At 38.8% G+C, this 22,650-nt stretch overlaps 1 protein-coding gene across 8 annotated transcripts in view; it reads left to right on the top strand.

The window, feature by feature from the left end:
* Positions 1-22,650, top strand: part of myocd (myocardin) — a 173,889-nt gene that overhangs the window by 41,133 nt on the left and 110,106 nt on the right. For all 8 annotated transcript variants that reach the window (XM_088070030.1, XM_088070029.1, XM_088070035.1 and 5 more), the window contains exons 2-3: positions 6,941-7,029; positions 11,957-12,011. The gene's annotated coding sequence lies outside the window, so the exon portion shown is untranslated. The remainder of the gene's footprint in view (positions 1-6,940; positions 7,030-11,956; positions 12,012-22,650) is intronic.

Below are 22,650 nucleotides of genomic sequence, written 5' to 3'. Positions count from 1 at the left end.
TTTACATGAAAAGATCAATACAGTCAGCTACATTTACTCTCTAATCAGTCACGCTAACAAAGAGCAGATACGATTTGTCTAAAGACTTTCGTAGTTTGTGAATAAATCTGTGTTTTTGTTATTAAGTCCAGCTACCGATCATCATAAGCCATACAATATAAACCTGACACAATGAAAGAAAGCCCTTGCAGCTGGCGAGCTGGGACATGAAAATGGTTTTGGATGAACTCAGTCAACAGTTCATGTGGTTAGGACTCTTAAGAAACTTTTTCAAAGTATTTGGAATATTTAAATGATGTAACTATAAAACGAAACATTGTTAAGTGAGGACATGTCCTAGATATGAGCAGCGTTTTTCTTCATTCCGACTTGAAGTTAACAAGTGGAACAGTGAACTGTTATATTAAGATTTGCAGACGTCAGATTGTTATTGCAGCTCAACTGGGTTTATGGTCCAGTTACTTCCATTCTTTTGACATGATCTTCCCCATAAGTTGCCCTTTTTTCTGTTGTATTTCTGACAGAGTAGGAACTCAAGGTGTGTTTGTTGCCTCCAGTGGTCTCACAACAGATGTCAGAAAATCCACCAGGCACAAATTACCTCTAAGACCAAGTCCTCCTACCCATACACCCATATAGGTCTTTCGTTCCTGTCCCCTAAAACAACCCTCAGGAGCTTAACATCACATTGCCACATCACGTTGTCATGTAACATTAATTACATAATCTGATTTTTATGTACATGCATAACTTAAAATACGTCAATGTTGGCTTTTGGTTTTATATGGGACATGAGCATTGGTCTCCTGAGTTAAAATCCTGTCTGTGTTTTACTCATCCATCCACCCTGATCTCCTCCGTATGCAGACTTTGCCGCTCTTTATATTATGTCACAGAATTTCCCTCTTTTCTACCATGATAATTCCTACAGCCACTAGAGGTCATTGCCGAACATAAACAATGTTAATGTGAGTCGTAATTATTGCTTGTACAAAAGACCTGGTGGCAGTCCAGTCACCAGTAGAAAATGTTGGCATAGTACATTTCTGCAATCCACAGATATGTTACATCTTGTGCGTTTCATATGTGTCATGTCAATGTTTCTAAATTGATAAAGTTCTGATTACATGTATATAAGCTGAGTTTCTTATCAGGAGCAGGAGGGGATGGAGGACGTTGGATGGCATGAGAAGTAGGCCAAGCAGCAGACCACAGTTTGAGACCAGCTGTGTTTTTTAACATCACGTTGTGACATTTCCAGCGCTGTCTGTGGCGACACCTGAGTAATTTTACGGTGCCACTGGTACAAATCAAGTGTTGGTTGTTGCAACAACAACCATGTACTTTTCAGGCAGTGACAAAATCAGGGTATTTTTTAAGCTGATGACGGCATATTTTATTAGTGGGTGTGGCAAAAACAACTGAGTATTTTTTGAGCCAACATCAACATATTTCCACTGATAGCTACGGTGACAGTAACTGGGTATTTTAAATGCCACGTCTGCTTATTTCCGGTGGTGGTTTTGGCGACAAAAATGATGTATTTTTTAAGGCATTTTTTAGGGAATTTCCAGAGGTGGTTGTTGCGACAATACCTGGATAATTTTACGGCAATCTCAACCAGCAGTTGTGATGGGTGTGGGTATTTTGTGCGGCAGTTTTGCCACATTACGTCAGGCGATGATTTTTGCAACAAACAACCTGGTATTTTTTAAGCTGGGGTCTGTGTATTTCCAGCAGTGTTGGAGGAGACCATACATAGTACTCAGACCATGACCTTTTAGTGTTTTTCCTAAACCTAACCACACATTATCCACAGAATTGTCACAACAAAAAATTGAAAAACGAAGAAAGGTAAGGTTTTTAAATATCTGTTACATTTGAAATGTACAGATCTAACACATTTATGGTTTGCAGAAATGTATAATGGGAACATTATTCCTGGCGACTGAGTTGTTAAGGGAGGACAGTCTCCGAAGCATGTCACTCATTGTCTGAAAAGAAAAAAAATGAATGCACCACAATGACATTCATTTGTGAAATGTTTGCACCTGAAATCTCTCAGGGTGGATTTATCTTTTTATTTGTACATTTCCTTCTTTAAATGTGACTATGAGTCCCTTGCAATAATTTTGAATTAACCAGAGCGTGAGGCTGCTTTAACACTGACTAAAAGCATATTTGGCATAATGATTAAATGGCTATGACTTTCCTCAACATAAATGTAGATTGATATGATGATATTGGCTTTCCACTCTAATGCACTTGTTGCACTTGTAATTGCAAGTGTTTGAAATTTGCCGTCATAGGAATGTGCCCAGCCATCTGGCCACAGTTACATGGACTACACTGATGACTATCACATATGCTGCAAATACATATACAATGTTTACAGAGGGATACAGTGTTTATAGAATGAGTTTTAATTGAATATTGAGTTAACCTTAGTTTAGACACTGATCTCACTAATCAGATTTAGATTTTCTATGAAAAGACAGTGACAAACTATTATTTTCTATAACTTTTGTTTTTTGATTCTGACTTGGCAGAACATGGCTTGCTGTGTCTGATTAGACTTTGGGTGTTGTAATGCAACCTCTCCTGAAGAATGTAATGATCTCACACATCAAGCAGATGTTCTCAATCAATATTTGTTGATGTGAAAGCCCATTAGTTTGCTAATTACATTTGCATAAACATTTCACCATTTCATATTTACTGTGCTGCATTGGTTTTAATACAGAGTTTACATACAGTGGCCCTCAATTGCTTACATATGTTGGTGTAAATACCGTTTGGCCTAAGTAACAATGTATACACACACATATACAGCCAACCACATACTGCTCGTGTGTGTATTTGTGGCCACACACACATAGGCCTGTGCAAACAAAATATCAGCAACGTCACACACTTCACAGCTTGCATTCCCCACCCATGACTTGCTCAGAGTAAACAAACATGTATCTGCTTCTCTGTTTGTTTGGTGGACACCCCAGCCTAATGTAAACAAGCTATTGAACTTTGTTTAATGAAAGGTATGATTTAGACATGTTAAGAGGATTTTTCTGCTCGTAGCCCCGTGCAGCCACAGTTAAGAACGGCTGTGGTTTGGCTGGCTGTCACGGGGAGATCCAGATAATTAACTAATTGCTGAGCCTGGCAGTGAAGGACTTGGTACAATGAGTGCGCTCTCTGGTGGCCATGTTGGAGGACCTGGTTCACAATGGCCGTGAGCAGTTGTGTACCAGTTATTGATTAGAAACAATGATCTCACAAAGTAAATGGATTTTTTAAAAAAAAATTTGGCTGGTTCAAAATACATTATTCAATTATCATTATCACCTCATAATTTGAGGCTCATTATTTGGGCCATGGACTGCCTCCACTTACCCCCATTATCCCCACTGTCCAAAAATGAAGCCAAAATAGCTTGGATATGGCCGCTGCCATCTTGCTCTGGTGATGTAATTTGGAGCCAGAGTCTGCACAGTCTCCGTGATGGTGGAGTTCCCGCCCATACACCCATCCAACCAAACAGGAGCAGCACCACTGAATTTGAGCATTAAATCACTAATTAAAACCAAATGAATTAGGGTGTATGACCTTTACTGCAGCCAGCCACCAGGGGGCGATGAAGATGTTTTGCCTTCACTTTTGGGAAGCTAACTAAAGATTGGGCAGTGATACGTAATTTTAAATATCTTATAGGCTAATAAGTCTACAGCCGCTTTGAGGCTCTTTGAGGCATTACTTTGGTGCCTTGAGCTATTGTCACCAGGATTACATGCTCACGTCAGTGTTAACATGCTAATTAAAGGATAATATTCACAATGTTAAGCCTTTTATTTTAAAATGTTAGCATGCTAAAATTTGTTATTAGTCATAAAAAAGTATAGATGAATGTCTGTACAAAATGTGATTGCAATATGTCCAATAGTTGCAGCGACATTTCTGTTTAAGTGGCTAAGACGGAATCAAATAAATGAAAAAAATTAATTGATTTTTTTATTTTAATAACTCAGAACCACATATTTGTGTCGGAGGCTTTCAGCTTCTTAGAGCATACCACAGCCTCTATTTTTAGATCTGTGATTTGGATAAGGAAAAAAGTACTCTTCTAAATCGCTGCTAAACTGAGACCCAGAGGCCCAGGATATCGTACATTCCACCCGCCTCTGTTTAGGCCTTCACTGCAGACGTTTTAACATGTCTCGGCCGAAAATCCCAGGTGCAATGTATAACATTAATTAATGATGGCTGCATTCTTCACAGGTGTGTTGGTTCCAGGGCCCTAATTCTGTGCATGCTGTTCCACTGACAAGCCTTCCTGGAACACTTACATGGAAGAGAGCCAACAGCATTAATGTTATTACATTAAAATTGGCAGAACATTGACATTAATATTGTTTCCTTTTAATAACTACTGTGAGGGTGTGGAGAGTTTTTTTCTTCCTTTTTTTCTCTTTATTGAAAAGCAAATTACAAACAACAAGGCAGGCTGAACATAGTATTAAAATCCTTATGTGTGAAAGTACATCAATTGTAAATGATACAAATAAACTGTATAGCAAATACATATAATGGTCCTCAATTTATATTAAAGGTTAGTACATTAAACTGTATTCATTTAAACCTCTTAGTCAGTTCTTCCTCTTACTCAGTCAATTTTAAAAGCGAATCCAATTGTTAAATTATACTGTCTTGCTTTTTCTAACATTTACAGCTCAGAGGTACTTTTTCTGCTTCCTCTGTCCATCCAAAACTCACTGCTTATTGAGATATGCAGGCTAATTATGAAGCAACTATATAAGTTAAGTAAGTTTTACTTCACTTGATGGATTATTTGATTATATTGAAACATAACTTTAAATCTTAAATTCTATTTGCACTTTATTTTTTTTTCATCGGCTTAAAGTTAAATATATATAATTAAATATTTTCTTTATATTTGAAAAAAAAATCCAATTTGGAGAAATATAAAATATATTGTTTAAATTTAGGTGTAACTGAATTTTCTCAAAAAGTTTGTGCCAGGACTTTAGAACATCCATCTTCCCCTCCATTTGACATAAATATTGTTCCATCACCACATTGTGTAGCATAGAGGCATTAAAACGTAGCTGTATGGGAAAAAGTATGAAAACACAGTCCCAGTGAACTAGCTCAAGATGAGCGGTTCCAGTAGCTAGCAAGGAGTAATGTTAGGTTAGCAAACAAGCTAAAGAGCCAGACATTTCCATCAGGAGTTAGTGGAACACACCAGATATAAAATGAGATGTCAACACCAGACTTATTCACTGGGTCGCCAAAAATATGACACTAATGGGAGGGAACATTGCTCCATGTCTGCTGGATATGCCAGTAAGCAGCTATCTGTTAACATGTTTTTGCTCACGCTTTAGCTATAACAATTTGTCAAGCTAATAGTATCTTTAGCTGTGTGTTAACAAACTTAGCTTTCCAAATACAATTAAATTTAAAAACAGTATTGTATATACTGCTAAATATAATTTGAGTTTGTTTATTAACTGGCTCATGGTCTCCTGTCATTTTGCAAAAGCAGCCCTTTAGCAAAGCAAGTTGAATATCCCTGCTTTTATGGACTTCTGTAAACAACAGATACTTTAGCCAATGAGTATATGGCCCCTTTCCTTCTTTACTCAGCTGGTGAACATGACAGCCGTCATAACTCGGCAACCAATGACTAAATTATAGCTGATTATGAAACCTTTTCAGTCATCGCCTGAGGTTACTGTACACTAGAGAGTGTTTTGATGTTAAGACAACATGTTGCTCTGGCCCTTCATACACAACTCCAAACACAACTTAACTCTGGTTGTTATATATTTAGACATTATTTGTGCTCAGCCAGTTCTCCAGTCGACCTCTATGATGACAGGACACGTGGCTCCCAGGAGATTTGTGACACAAGTGCAGTTTCTAACATTAATTCTGTACTCTATGCACTGAAGTGTGGTATGAGCCTCCTAGACGTCTGGTTTCATTTGTGTATACTGTTCATTTTTATATGTGCCTATAAGCCTTCATCGTTTATCATGTTACACATACCTTCACTAAGCTTGCAAAATGTCATGCTCTCTTCTCGTAACTGGTTTGTATTCTTTGGGTCTTAATATGACAACAGTTCAGGGGGAGACAGTGGTGCAGGTTTCTGGAAAGTCTGCTTCAAGCAATGAAAGTGAATTTAATCAATTCCAGGTCGTGGCAACATTGTAAATCTGGAAAAGTATGTTGCTCTTTCATACTTAACCAAACCTTATGGATACATATTGCACATTTTATATAGTTTTAAATCTGCACTAATGTCATGCTGTAAGACAGAATTAGTTGATCGATTCATCTGTTTGCCATATCACATACCACCTCTTTTGTCTTTCGCCCCATGAGTCCTCTCACCCTTGGCGGAGGCTTTGGAAGCTGCACTAGCTCTCCTTGTGCTCACCACTCGGATTAATGGCTGTTTTGGCAACATATGAGCTCATGGGTAATTGGCCGAGGTGATGTTTCCTGTTGAATGCTACCTGGATCTTTTGTGGTCGCCTTCATGGTTGGTCTCTCCCCCTGCCACTAACAATGGTAATTGAGCAGCACTTTTGTGACACTGCTTGTGAACCGTGATGAGGAAGTTACATGTTTCCTCAAAGTGTCATTGGAGAGAATGACGATGAAGAGTAGTTTTTGCCCAGCGGCATGGTGTAAGGTGATTTATGTTACTGTGATCATTTCCCTTTGATGACTACGAAAATATCATAGCCTTATTTTTACCTTCATTTTAAACTTTGTCTTTAAGTTTAAAAAGTAAATCCAAGCACAAGCAGTATAATTTTTGTGTCACAGTGACAATATTTCTTTCGAAACAGCCTCACTAATCTCTCTGTTCCCCATTTTCATGTCCATTCCCCCACCTGTCCACCAGATGCCCTCAGAGTTTCCTGCCCTCACCTGATCCTGCTCCTCCCTTCACATCTGTCCCTGATCAAGCCTCAGTGCATAAATAGCAGCCAGGTAAGCATGATTACATTGGCTGTTCAATCTGCCCTTAAATTGCAAAAATGTAAGCCTGTTAACTGATCATCGACTATAGTATAGTCACTTGAATCCTCCTGAGGAGTGCACTGTACTACGAAGTAAGTTCAACATAGCTACAGTTTCTTTTCCTTTACTGGCTCAACAAAACCTTTAACTCCAGTCAGAGATAACAGGTATTACAGTGGTGATTATCATCTCTCTGTTTTAACAAGGTTTTCCTCATCAGCGTTCCCATAAAAGAGGGCATTTGCTACCATTTGACTCCTCTATTGCACAAAAAAGATCAGTTGCACACCGCCTACCTCAGTGAAGAGGAACAGGTTGTTGTAATGGTGAGCTTTGAAAAAATATTGCAAGAAAAGCAGCACTATTGTTACAAATAAGGTAAAAAAAAAAAAAAAGCGAATGCTGGCAGAGATCAATTTATTGCGTAAATTTGTAGGTTATTGTAATGTTTTTAATTGATCCCTTTTTTTTTAAATGTGGCATCTGCATATTCTACTGCACTTAAGTTTTAAAGCTGATGCAGCAGATTATATTCAAGAACTGCATTTATTTACACTGACACTGTTCCATAATGAAGGATACATGGAAATCATTTTTGTTTATGGCCAAATCAAAGTGAAATTCATTTTATTGATTAGATATTATCTGTTATAAAAACCACTTAACAAATTCATTTTCTAACCAGTATTCCATTAGCTGTAATATACCAGCAGTGTAAAATGATGGATTTCAGCAAATAAGGACCAAAAAAAAAGTTAAAGTGGTATTGTTATGGTATAATTTATATACTAATAATAATATAGTGCAATAGTAGTAGTAGCAGCAGCAGCAGTAGTAGTAGTAGTAGTAGTAGTAGTAGTAGTAGTAGTAGTAGTAGTAGTAGTCTTGCTCAGATTCTCTGCATCACCCACATGCAGCTCAGTGCATGTTTACTCTCTCTCAATTCGAAGCTCTGAACAAAATCTCCCTGGAGCAGGTCAGGTTTGCAACATATGTTATCATGGCGATATAGCCAGATTAAAAGAGAGCCACCTTTGTGCCATTGAAAACTCTGGCTTCGATCCAAATTCCTAGCTAACCCACCAATCGCGTGTTGTAGAACACGCTTCTGCCCTGCTTTTGGTGTCTGTACTTGGGTCCTCCTCCCACACTCCACCTGCTGATGAAGACGAGATGCATTTTAAAGCCATGTAAAAAGTCAGTAAGTGGACCTTGAGTTCAGATCTCAGTCTAGTTTTTTGAAGGTCGAGAGGGAATTCAGTTGTAGGTTGCTCCAAAAATGATGACCCGAAAATGCACTGAATTTATTAGTTTGAAAATAATGCCTTCATTTTTATCAAAATGTCTTAAATCAGTCTGTCAAAAAGTCTGAAAAATGTAAAGACATTGGAAACAGGATTTTAGAGTAGCATTTTTTCTGAGGTTATTTTGTAAAATCTCAGAATAATTCGTAAGAACGCTTTTTTAAAATGTTTTCTCAAGTTCCTCTTGCATTAATGTCACTGATATCAGGATAGTGGAACTGGCAACACTCATGTTTTGTTTCCAATCAGGATGTTTAGAGCACAGGATCCAATGATGGCTGGATAACTTTTTGCAGTACTGTGGAAGTCATTGGGAATAAAAGACTGAATGAGAATTGGGTATTTAACCAAAATTCTACAGTAAAATAAACCAGTAAAGGCAATGCACACAAAGCTCGGCACAATGGCAATCCAGGCAGTGTGAGAAACGCAAAATTTCTAAGAAAACTCTTCAACAAACACCAGATATTTCCTAATTCTGCTCGACTCCTGTCTCCGGCATGAGACAAGTCACTTGCTTTTTATGTTACAGTTTACATTTGGCAAAACTTTCCTTAAATCCTAAGTAATTGCTGTCAGTTCTGTTGGTCTTAAAATTAATTTTGAGTGGCATTAATAAAGTCTTAAAAAGTGTTGCATCTAGATTGACTATAGCTGTGGGACCCCTATATGATGTGTCAATTATAGCTCTAGTCTCATAGTGCACCATAGATCACACATTTGTGTACTGGAGTGATTTTGCAGAATGAGTAGTAGTGATATTTACATTGAAAACCTGTTAAAGGGGCTCTTGGTTTAACCTAACTGCTGACCCCTGGTGTTGTTACAAAATGATCTGTGACCCTCATTAAGGTGTCAGTTGAACAGCGCTCCCCAATCCCCCCACCATCCTACACACACACACACATTCCCACACTTCTCCAATGTTGGCATTAGGGGTAGGCAATATATCAAATATACTCGTAATGTTGCAGCTTGTTCCATTTGAAATATATAAATTAACTATATAATGAACATTGAGTATAAATTGTCATGTTGTTTTTATCACTGGCAATTAGATTATCTCGCTCTCTCCTACCTTACGGCTCTCAGCCGCTCACAGACACACACACACAGAGCAGGGCTTTTGCAGAGCTTCAGACAGTGAATATTTAGACACACTTTGCTACCATGGAGCACTTCAGTGATTTGCAAGTACTATTATTTTTTAACCTGGAGAGCTGTCAGTTTGTTTCCAGCTTACAGTAAAGAAATCATCACATGTAACTATGCTGGGGTAACAGTCGAACTTAGTAACTAACTTACTTTGTATTAGGGGAGCTGCCATTTTCTACTTCTGTAACTTTATGAAACCTACAAACTGACATTCATGCCCACTTCATGCAGTGATTTAAAAGGTTTGAACTTCTTTCTCAGGCTTTCTTTTTGTCATTGCTTACACAGCCACTTCCGCCACTTTTCATGTATACAAACCAGTAAATGAATTCCTTTGAGGACAGATTGTCAGCCAGTGTGCATAGTCTTTGCAAAGCTCCATGAAAAACACCAAGAGTTTAGAGATAATATATTCAATCTACAGAAAGTCACCCCATTGAAAGGAAGAGGAATAATTAAATTAGTGCAGCCACGTAGCATATCAGCAAGCATATGCATATGAGAAAATAACAGAGCTCCCACCAGAAATCCCCTGGGCAAAAATAGCAGAATAAGATTGTTCCGTTGTAATGGGAGACTTGTGATGTTTGGGTACACGATGTGCCTGTAATAACAGCCTAAGTGGGAAGAGGTCTTGGGTTCTCCTGGTTTGAATCCTCTGAGTGGAACTCTGCCTTAAGTAGCCCGCATACATAGATCAAAATAACAAGGCTGAAAAAGACCAAAGTAAAGCTGTCAAGAATGGGCACTGGTCTGGATGAATGGACATGGGAGCTGTGAATTCTTCCACTGGGTTACGGCCTTGTTGTTTGTATTCTGAAACAGATGTTACACTGAATGCATCGCTCAAGGGAAAAAAGGATGTGTATGATTCTGAAAAACCCACAAATCGCTCCTCTAAAACTAGTGTCGCTGCTCTTTCTTGAGAGTATTGATAATAAAGCTGGAGAATAATGTACTTCTCACGCTTAAGGTTACAAAGATGCCCTCAATACTTATAGTTGTAGAGATAATCATAAATAGAGGTTATTGCTGTTGTTGTTGGCTATTTCCTCTAACAGAATACTTGTTGCTGTCATTAGAGTAGCCGAGAGGAATGGCATGACTTCATGTCAGCGTCATTTCCTTGGAAAGGTTTTGTAGTCCTCTTATCACATGGGAAAGAATTATGTTTACAGGATCTATTAAACCATGCAGGCTAGCCTTGTTTCTTCAGTGATTCAGCAGCTTAATGAAGTACTATACATCATGGAATACAGGTTGTTACTGCGCCGTCCCATCAGGGTGATTTGGTACGAAAGCAGAATACAGCTGATTCTAATTCATCTCAGTCTCTTGGCTTATTGAAAGATTTATATCTGCCTGACCTCCTGTTCATTCTTCCAAGATACATAAAAGAATATGCATGCTGAAAGTGTGTGTGTCTTAAATCTGTGTGTTTTGTGTTTGCTTGTGCAAGATAGTAAAATCAGATGGTTTGCAGAGCCCTCCAGCAATTAAGTTCACGCCTCTGCAAACAAGCTGGACTCCAGCTCGCAGGTCCCTCCTTCCTCTCTTTAACCGTGTGATATCACTCTGCACAAGCTTCAAACGCTGGATCCACATGGTTGCGTAATAAGCTCAGGCTTTTGGCTCAAAGGTGTAGAAATCAAGTCTTCTTCAATTAACTGGAACGTGGCCATTTCCCCGTTGTGCCCTCTCCCCAGATCCCACTGGGATTGGCAGAGCTGTTGGCGCTCTGTGGGATCCACATTAACTGTGTGAACATTCTTGTCGTGCTATTCTGCTGTATTTATTGGCTGCTTGATTACATGCGTGTTTACTTGGCAGTTTGTTGCCCCGCCAAGCATCGTGATCCGCCGGGATAGTTGGAGCTTTTAGGGGTTGTGCTTAATCGCTTTGATGCGCTGTCAATCAGAAGCAGAAACTAAACAGATGGAGGCTGTTTTGAAATCCCACTACCACCGCTTCTGATGAAGAGAAGTGATGTTGATAATGAAAGATGAAGTTAATAAAAAATAAAAAGTGACACAAAAAATACAGAATATTTTATGTATTTCTCTAACTCCACTCATTGTCCACTTTATTAGGTACCCCTGTGCAATTGATTGCAATTCATTACAGCTGTTCTCCTATAAATTCACAGGGTTATAAGGCTCACTTTTTGTTGACATTAAATGAAATGTGTAAATCAATATAATCCCATCCAGTACAACAGCACCACTACCTACAGTATGACCTCAATGCTAAACATGCAATTGAATTAACACCTCTATGACAGCATCAACAAAATCTATAGAACTTTATTGGCATCATAAAAAAAATAGTTTATGGCTTACCCGTTGTATTGCATTGCATTAGATCGCACAGATGTACCTAATAAAGTGGTAAATGATGTTTATAATGTTTAGAATACTCTTTATGCCTCTCTCTAACAGGTGGAGGACACCAGGCTGTTTAAAGCAGGAATGCCAAGAGACAACCAGTGAGCAGGTAGGATTTCTGTCAGACTCACAATTGTTTAATAGTTGTTTGTCATCAATTGGAATTATTGAAAAATAAAATGGTGCCACAACAGTGTTATTTAAACGCATTTGTATTATTACGGATCTACAAATCTAGTCATTTGTACAACCTACTTCAGAGCTAAAACTACATTACAAAAAATGCAGCCTCTTCTGACATTTCAGTGAGGAAGCTGTAGCCAAACAGTGGGCACAATGCATCACCTTGCAACACACCCCGCTACTCAATTATTTATGTACAAGTACATAAATGGTAGATCATTCTGTAACATGAAAGCAATATTTCTACTGTTTTGGCATCTTATTAATCTTAAGATGGATGTATGTGCTGCTCAAACTGGATCTATTGGATCACATCTTATCATATCACTTCAGATAAATGCAGCCCCATGAATTTTTTATTAACACAGCGCTTATTTTGGTCCTACCATCTGCTTACTCTTTGATTTAGGGGAACGATACGTCAGTTTTATATACAGCCCAGTTCCAGAATGAAATGTTGGCATTGTACCTTTCTGCAAACCACCAATATGATATATTAGTGCATTTTATGTGTATGGCTTAGTTCAGATTACAGGTCCATGAGCTGAGTTTCTCATCAGAGGGTGGAGGGCATGCTGGATGGCAGGATACCTAGGAGAGATGGCTTTTTTTTTAAAAACTCTAACCAAACCTGTCTAAATATAAACACACATTCACCACAGCAACATATCGTTTACATGTGAAACTTGTTACTTGTTACATTTCCTTGGTTTGCAGAAACAAACAAGGCCAACATTTATTCTAGTGATTGGCTTGTGATGCAAGTTCTTGGTAAAGCCCACACTGATTACATTAGTACCCAGTGCGTTACTCACATTGGAAAGTAAGGGTTGTATCTAAAGGAATGTGGAATTTATACAGGGGGAGCGCTGAATTCAGAAATGGGGCTAGACAAACGTACCTAAACTGTGAATGAATTACAATAGAATCAAATCAGACAGGCATAATGGGACAGTTGCCAACTCAGTGCATCACCCCAGTGTTTTAAATGATTTGCAAGTGATGTTGTGAAGTATCCTGGCAAAATGATCCAACAACTTTTACTTTGCTAGTTATTGTCTGCCAGTGGCAAGAATGAGTTTGAGACAGATGTGATTTCATGTAGGCTGGCTGTATAGGACGTGATTGGTAGTTCTCCTCTTTGTTCAAACATCAACATGAATATTAGTAAACCATAATTTCAGCAAGTGCTTTAATATGTGGATCATGACATCAACTTAAAGGAATATTTTATCAACAACATGACCATTTGTATATCAGTTTACTCACCCCTTGTTTTGTTTAATTTGTGAAGAAAATGTGTTTGTCTTTAATGCCTCTGTGGTGAGGGAAGAATCCAAAAAAAAGAAAATTCTTAAATTAAAGTGATAAGGATTCAAGCTTATTAACAGCAAAACATCCATTTACACAACTCATGCAGTGTAATCCAGGTCTCATTTGGTCAGTTGCATGCTCAGTGTTCTCCAAACAGACAGCTCGTTCTGATGGGGAACTGTATTACAAGTGAAACTTATCAGTGCTCTCTCCAAAGCCAGACTCCGTTAACAGAAACAGTCATTTTAACTCACTGCAGACGGGAGCTGCTGGACCACCACTAGCTTTATCAGTGAGGTGTTAATGTTATTGTGTGACTTTGCTGAATCTGAACTAACCCTTTAAAACACCAAAGTCACAAAATTAGACAAACTATTTGATTGAGGCAGTGGTTTGCTAGCAGCCCTCATGTTCAGCAAGGTAAAATTAGTTTATCCATGGAATCTGGCTTTGTAGGGAGCATGGATATGTTTCCCCTTAAGTTCAATTTTAAATAGTAAGATTTTTATTAAAATGCTTGTGTTTGGGAAGTACTGAGCATCTGACCGGATAAATGAGATTTGGATTATACTGCATGAGTCTTGTAAGAGTTTGATTTATTTTTGCTATTTGTAGTGTTGGGCCAGTGTGAAAATATTCAAACCGTTTTGATATTAAGCCAAACACCGGACCGGTTTACCAAATTTTACCAGATGTTCCACATGATCTAGCTGTCAGTCCTGAGTGGAACATAATGTCACCATGTCCCAATCAAAAAGTGGGTGACTACCATGTAACATGCCGTAACACCGGAGATCTGTGTCCACACTGAATCCATTAAATATTCACCTCTGTCACCTAATGTAAACAAACTAAGTAAACATCAGCTGTGAGCTCGAGATCAGCCCGGAGACGTAAACACATGGATGAGTAGCCGACTTGCTATTTTACTACCTTCCTTGTAACATAACTTTTTAAATCAGAAAACTCTCATTTTTTTAATGTGATATTTACTAGAAATGACAAACAATATAACCAACAGCAAGTAATGTTACACCTAACTTGTTTTTACAAGTGTTATTTACCTTAGCAGAAACGTTCACCTTCCAAGTGATCTCCCTCCAGCCAACTGATGCTGTGTTTAGGTTTTTGTAGTGAAAAAAAGTAGGTTTTGTTGCAATAATTCCGAATTCATCATGTATTGGACCTTTACGACACTAGTTGCTCTATTTGTTTACGAACACAATATCATATTAATCACGCTGTCATACTGTTTATTACTAATGCAGTTTCAGTTGGAATTAGTGCCAGATGCTGGTTCAGCCTGTTTGCATGAATTAAATTGGTTTAAGCTTGTACACTGGACAGGACCAGCAAAACCGGAATTCGCCCAACTCTAGCTGTTGGTAAATGCAGACACCTATGACCTTAATTTATCAACAGTTTTTCAGTTTTGAGATTGTTTGTTCACCAGGGCTTGCAAGAAAAAAACAGTTATTTTCACAAATTCAGCATAATGGTGAGTAAGTAATTGATGAACAAATGTTTATTAGTGGGTTAAAGTATTTTATTATCATTAGGTAATGAAAGACGAAGGACATGGAGCTGAACTGATTCTCAAGCAGATGTTTTTTTGTTTTTTAAGACATAAATGTCACTGTAAAATTCAACTGTCACATGTAGTTTGGTTTTCTACAGTGTGAACTGGGACTAATAGACTGCCTGTCAGTTTCCAGTCCCTACAACTGGAGCACACTGTTCTAAAATACTCTTATGTTATACTTAAACCTTCCACTAAGACCCTGACTCTCGACTGGAAACAACTTTATTACCCAAAGATTATCTTGCTTTCCCAGAGTGACCACTATAGGTACCAGAGCTATTAGTTTGAACATGTTGTCCCATGTGAAATATAATATAGAAAAAGCCCTGACACTCATATAACATCTCAGAATGATGATTTAATGGCAAAGTCTGCTGGGATTTAAACATTACTGACCCTCATGAAATGGAACGATGTACATTTTTCCACCCCATAAAAGCTCCCCTCCCAAAATACTAGTACATATCAATCTGCACAAGCTGTTTTGTTTAGTTTGACTCTCAGTAGCAACTGTGCAGGCCTACTGTGTGCGTTACCTACTCGATGGTGTGCCTTTTGTCTGTATGAGAAAGGGTTCGTGGTCGTGACATTTATTACAGCCTGTCACAGGGAAGCTCACGGGGCCTTTTTACTGTCAAGCCACAGCAGCACGGGGCTTAATTCCAAACTGCCTCGTGTGTCAGGAGACTTGCAACATCAAACTAGTGTCACTCAAACATCCCTCTGGTTTCTGTACATGTATTTTATGTTAGTGTTTTTAAAATTTTTCCCGCAAAGACGCCTTGCAGATGAGCAGTATGCATGAAACCCCCTCCCCTGAAACACCCCAAACTACCACCTAGTCTTACCTCATCTCAAGGCACCTTGATGTTTTCAGTTTAGGGGCACTTTGGATCTCATTCCAGTGTCGTTTCATGACCTCAAAAGAGTTAATACCTTTTACTGACAGCAGATTGCTCCGTTTACAACTTCCTTGGGGTCAAAGGTGAATGCAGAGGTCAAACACAGGTCAGGCTGCTGTTCCCAAAGCTATGTACCAATCTATACAGCTGGATTGTGGGAGATTCTTTTGAATAACACACTTTGAAAAACGGCCGGTGCATGTCATGAGATCACAGCAACCCTGAATGTTCGAAGGGATTATCATCTGCTGATATCTGTGCTTTCTTTAATTCCTCTGCTCGGGGTGAATTGCTTGACCTATGATGGAGGGGAGGACTGTGCTGTCAGTGATGCCATGTGCACAGCGTTTTGATAGAGCAATGGGTCAAAGGGATCAGAGAAATGAGTGAGTGGTAGGTGATGGTTTTAGAGTTTGATTTATGAATCTTTACTCTCCTCTCCAGGTAGAAATTTGCCTATATAACTCCATATATGGATGCTTCAACTGCTTCTTTCACATACAGAGGAAATAATGTCCATTAGGAACATTCTTTTGCTATATCTCATTAATATTACTCAAAACGAAAACTCTCTCCTTATCACAGGAAAGTGTGCACACCCTTTACATAGCTGTGGGGGTACACAGTTAACTAGAAACTGTTTTTATGTTTCATTGAGCTGTATTATTTTGGAATGGAGGAGTATAATATACAAGCTCATAAACAGGAGTCATTGGTGCCCCATGGGGATATAAAATGCAAATGGTTTCTCTATATTTACCAGTTTTGGGCTAATATAGACCCCAATCCAAAATATATCTGTGGAACATTCTTGTTCAGGGAAAACGTGTATGATAAGGCAAAGAAATGCTCAGATGACACACGGTGTCTGATACGTATAACAGAACACCCTCAGTGTCAGTCAAGGTCTTGGGTGAGTCTTAGCTTCAAGCCTGACTTTGTGACCCATGCATTATGTTTAAAAAAAAAAAAAAAGACAAGATACAAGATGTACCTAGTCATAAACGAGCAGAGTAATGAAGTTCAGATGGTAGGATAAAGCCTCACTTCTTGTCCCGCCTCTTAGCTGTGGGAGAAAACGGAGACAGGAGGCTGAGTGTAGAACAAAGTGTTTCGCTTTGATGCCCATAAATTCCCCTTGTTGAATGAAAAGTTCTGCAGACGTTCAGTTTAGTCAGAGAGAGGCTGTGCGAGGAGATAAGACACTGTACTGGCAGGTGATCCTCTCAGCATGCGGTCAAAGTGTTAATGTTGTTTTTCATCAGTAAAATTTAATCTGGTTTGACTTTCTCATAGAGTAGTTTTTAGTTTGCAGTTAAGTTCTCTGTTCTGTCTTCCAAAATGAAAATGTCCTTTTTGTCAGTATATATAATGTATTCAGAACATGGTGGTACATGATGGTTATTGTTATCTTTGTGTTAGTTTATAGTTTACATCATTAGTGTGCTGGCTGTTAGTTCTCATAATATCAGCTGTTTTTAATCAGTTTTGAACCCCTGCTCCTTGACATTGTGTCAAACCATTGATGCTGCTCTGAAACTGCATCATTTCTTCTGCCTAATAGGTGTTGTCAAAGTGAAAGTGAAATGGCAGAATGATATTTTTAGTGATGAGGAAAGTGCGTTGTCATGCTGATTTGAACACATTGAGAGTGTGTTGTTGACAAATCAGATTGCTTTGTCGGAACTACTTGTTGTATAATGCACAGTAGGTATTAGCTGCTTTGTATGCACCACTTTTGAGGTTCTCAGTGCTGGCTCTCAATAACTGCCTCTTTATACCCAGACATCCTTGCATTAGGGTGCTGCTCTTAAAGGCTGATTAGGATTACTTTCTCACTCAAGACCAAGAGACCAAGAGCAAGATTTTAAGACTTCTCAGGTGCAGGTATCCATGACCATCCAAGTTTTTGTAAAAATATCTTTCACTTAGCACAGTATTAGAACATTATAACACCTCAAGACTTCAAATACAGGCTTTGTCGGCTCTAAGAACACAACAAGAAAAGTTGTGAATCACACTTAAAAGCCCACCTGTGATGATTTCTTCACATTCGGTGCCTGCCAAAGCTTCCTCACTTCTGTTATCTACGAATATGCTCTGGCAATCACCCTAGCTTGTGTTTCTGATTACTTTAAGTCATGATAGTTGAGAGCAGTACAGGATCTGAGGTCCCTTTCAATGGCCTTTCAGATGTGTTGCCCCACCTCTAACCTCTGGTCTCTTGGTCTTGACCTGTATCCTAAAGTTCCCCGAAACTGCAGAGATGAGATTAAAGGGAATTCCCTCTGTCAGCGACCTTCTGTTGCTATTTTGGGGGTTAATCTCTGTTCATTTGTCAACTTTCCCCTTTAAAGTGACAGGCTCTAAAGTCCAGATAATGCAGCTGAGAGGAGGGCCGTGTCATAAAATGGACTATTTGGCACAAAATCTGTCAATTCCTTGGAGAGTTTTATTCTTCTTGTGCGTCTTGGGGATGATCTTGGAGCATCAGCGGGTGAAACGCTGCCCACCCACGGAGGCCTTTTTTGTGGGGAGAGGCCAGCAGCGTTGTCTCCTCTTTGGATCTCTTAGCGGTCCCCATGTAAACAGCCTCCCTGCAGCGGGAGGAGGCAGACGAAGCAAACTGTATTACTCCAGCTGACAAAGCCATTCACTTCTGAAGAATGCAAATTTAGATTGCGAGCGCTCCCTTTGCTTTATCACATTGGACAAACAGTGTTGAGTTATTGGGAGGATTATGAATAGCTTTTTTCTCCAGTGGAAAAAGGGAGATGTGGCCAAGACAGAGTCATCAGAGGTCCCTAAAATAGAGTGCAGTCTGAGAATGAAGCAGAGAAAGGTGAACGCCGCTGGTTGGTGTGCCTCAGTTAAGCCGATTCTGCTTCAGCGCCCCCCAAAAAACCTCATTCATTTCAGTGGAATCCTCACTTTTCTTTGGTGGATATAGCCTGTTTGGGTTTTCAGAGATGCTTCAGCTTTGTAAGTTGTGAAGCATTATTGTTTTCTTTTAATAAATGGTCTTTTGTGTGGTGTTTAATGTAAATGTTTTTGTTGAAGCGTGCTGCGTGTGCGTGTGTTTACTTTGGCAATAATGGCTAGCATGCCCTTTTTTGTTTACAGGTCTTATTGGCTCTTCACTTCCACACTTTTAATGCGATTTGCTTATTCCTCTTCTCACTCATCGCATCTGAGACGAGTCAACAAGGCATCTCAGCATGCACGAGCACATGTGCAATCTGCGTGCGAGCACTGGCAGGCATGCAAACACACAGACAAATACACAGGCAAAGAAGCTGCCTGTGTTCTCTGGTGTATTTCTTATTTGCTAAAGATAAATGAGATTTTGCGTTAGCGATGTAAATAGAGACACTCAGGGATGGCCGTTTCATTTATTCTGCTCAAATCTCCACAGACAGTTAAGCATGGTTCCCATGACAGGGTCGCAACAGTGCGGTGGGCGGCTCCTGCCAGCCCCTTTTTATTTTATTTTAGACCAGAGGCTCATGGGAAAGCTATTTGGAGACCTTTTCCTGTCGGCCTCAGAAAACAGTGCCAGTGGTTTGTTAACAGGTGCAATGTGACCAGAAGGACTTTGTTTTTACCCAAAAGCTTAATATATGCTGCTGTTTGCTTGGTTTGTGTTTCAACGCATAGAGGAGAGGGTGGGAGTTTATTGCTTTCTCCACAGATGCATTCAATAATAGAATATGGCTTTAATGTATATCAGGGGAATTGTTACAGCTGTAGAATATTTTCGGTTCATGTCAGCAGTGCTGTGTGATTTTCAGTGCCACTTTCTGATGAAGGATAAAGATAATTTATGTCACTCCAATGTATACATGAAGGGAGAAATAAGGTACTCAGGTCCCGGTGCATTTAAATAGTAAATAATAAAACCTAGAAGAGAAAGCACACAATTAAACACTTAATAAATAATAATGATAATAGTAAATAAATGTGTAATTATAAAGTGAGACGCTTGTGAGGATAAGAATAAGAAATGTGAAGTCTAAAAGATAAGATGGTCAACTGGGCCTATAGTGCAGCTTAGCCCTGGAAATTAATAATGATAATAATAATTATAAAGTAATAATAGTAAGGAGTAAGGCAAAGTAAGGCACTCTGTATAAAGGCTGTGTACAATAAATCATTTACAAAAGTTTTATAAAACTGATTTAAGCCTTTATTAAGGAAAATATGCTTAGTAGAGCAGAGGAGGAGCTGCTGCAGAGGTGAGTGAAAGCAAACGTTAAAACCCAGCGCAATTAAAAATTTAGTTTCACTTTCACTGCACCTGGCAGAGTATGCTCTGCGTTCCCAACGTGTAGTGAAATGCATAGCCAAAAAGTATATATATTCCAATAGTGTATCTAATAAGCTCCAAAAATATATTTAAAAAAAAAAATTACATGGAGGCAGATGTTTTTATCATGGCGGGCCACCACAGATAATTTAATGTATGGGAAAAAAATTACTGTATGAGAAATCCCAAAGTTATAGTAGAGGGCACATGTAGGTACATGGCTATACCCACCTCTTTTTCTGGCCAGTTACGTTACACCCACTATCAGCCAAAAAGCCACTGGAATAAATGGGTGAAGATAAGCACTTAGTGTTATGACTCATGCTTTAATGTGATTATCAATAATGTGACTATTATTGATTGTTATTAATCAATTTGTTGATTATTTTCACCAATGATCAATTGATTGCTTGGTTTGTAACAAACATTGTGAGAAATACCATCACAATTATCCAAAGTGACACCTTCATAATTTTTCTTTAGTCCAGCCAATCATGAAAATGTCAACATTATTACTAATGCATTACAATTATTGCAATTATTAAACGGGAAAGAAGCAAATCTTTTTTGAAACTGGAACCACAAAATGTTTTTACATGATTTTTATTTATTTTTTTTTTTAAAAAGAACAATATATACAATATATACATATGTATATATGTATACATATATACTTCTTGAGATGTTCAGGGGTAGCTCTAAAAATGGTTCACTTTTGTGTTATAGATTATATATTTTCTGCACATAAAGGATACTGAAATAATAAAGAAAAAATGGCAGTAAATTATTAAGTAATTATTAAGTAAGATATTCAGTCGTTACATTTCATTTCCCAACATCTGTCTCTATTTACCTTCTGTGTCTGTCTCTGCTGCGGCCATCTGTGCATGAAGCGGTGCTGCAGTCAAATTCCTACATTTACGTAGCCACCTGAACTCCTCAGGAAACTCCAGAGGAAATGTTACTGGCAGATATTAGAATCTTTTTCGCAGTAACCCTGTCATTGACAAGTGCTGTGGTACACTTTATCTATGTGATGTGTTTTATCAGTGGTGCGCACCAGAAAGTGGGGCTCCCCCGAAATCCACTGTGTAATTTGAACCCTGTGCGTATGTGTGTGTCGCGTTGACATTGACATCACGACTGCATCGCACTGCATCACCATGACGAACAGGTACACTGAGGCGGTACTATCTTCTAATGGAAAACAACCCCTAACACCAGAGTAGAGTAGAGTAGAGTAGAGTAGAGTAGAGTAGAGTAGAGTAGAGTAGAGTAGAGTAGAGTAGAGTAGAGTAGAGTAGAGTAGAGTAGAGTAGAGTAGAGTAGAGTAGAGTAGAGTAGAGTAGAGTAGAGTAGAGTAGAGTAGAGTAGAGTAGAGTAGAGACCATGTAGTGGAAAAGCGCCATAAGATGCACAGAGGAAATCTTTCGGATTAAAAGAATACTTTTTATTTAGTGTAGTAAAAGTGGAATTTCACAGAAATATAAAAACCTAAGTAAAGGACAGATACTCCCAAGAAATACTTGAGTACATTAGTATTATTACTCTGTTAAATAACAACACTGAAAAAGTGTAGTATTTCCCTCAGAGTTGTAGTTGAGTGACAGTATAGTCTCTGTGTGTCTTGAAAAACAAGAAAATGACCTTAAATTTGTGCTTAAGCAGAATAAGGTATGATGCCTGTAAGGGATAAGTAGAGAAGACAATGGGGGAGTATGTATGTACGTGTGTGTATGTGTGTGTTTGTGTGTGTGTGTGTGTGAGAGAGAGAGAGAGAGAGAGAGAGAGAGAGAGAGAGAGAGAGAAGGACAGAAATGGTCTGCCAGTGAGAGACGGAATGAGTGAAAGATTGAAAGGACAGAGGGGGAGAGAGAGAGAAAGTCATGTCTTTGGGAGCAGGACGACCCATGTGACTCGGCCTGCCCCTCTTTGTGTTTCCCACACAGTCTGCCATGACCGGAGCTATATCCACACCATCACATTCACATTCTGTCTGCAAACTTCCCCCTACTTATGATTCATAGCTCAGTGAAGGGCACGATGTGTGCTTATGGTACTGCCAGCCACACATGGCATCACCAGCGCACGTTTTCCACAAGGCTGCTCTGTTCCTCCTTTTATTCTCAGAACATCGCAGAACAGATCGTGTTGATATTTGTAACTTTCTCAGGATGATGGAAAACTTTCATCTTTCATCATATCTTCTTTATTTTAGGGTTATGAATATGCTTTCCATCATTTTGCCCACGTTCATGTTTAATGCACTCATAGTTATGTTCTATATATTGTCTGCAGCGTGTGGGAATTATCAGATAGCATGGTCACATATTATGAAAAAGTACCTATTCTAGATGCGATAGCAATGTGTGCTTGCCAAGCATGGCCAGTTTGTATACAGCAGGATAGTGGATGCATTAAATCAAGGCTGCTTGTTTTTTTCGTTATCTGATTGAACTAA

The sequence above is a fragment of the Plectropomus leopardus genome, chromosome 19 (assembly GCF_026936395.1).
Source record: "Plectropomus leopardus strain MGB_pleo_1.0 chromosome 19, ASM2693639v1, whole genome shotgun sequence".
NCBI classification, from domain to species: domain Eukaryota; kingdom Metazoa; phylum Chordata; class Actinopteri; order Perciformes; family Serranidae; genus Plectropomus; species Plectropomus leopardus.
Note: the sequence above shows the minus strand (reverse complement) of the source record. Positions and strands in the feature narration are given on the sequence as shown.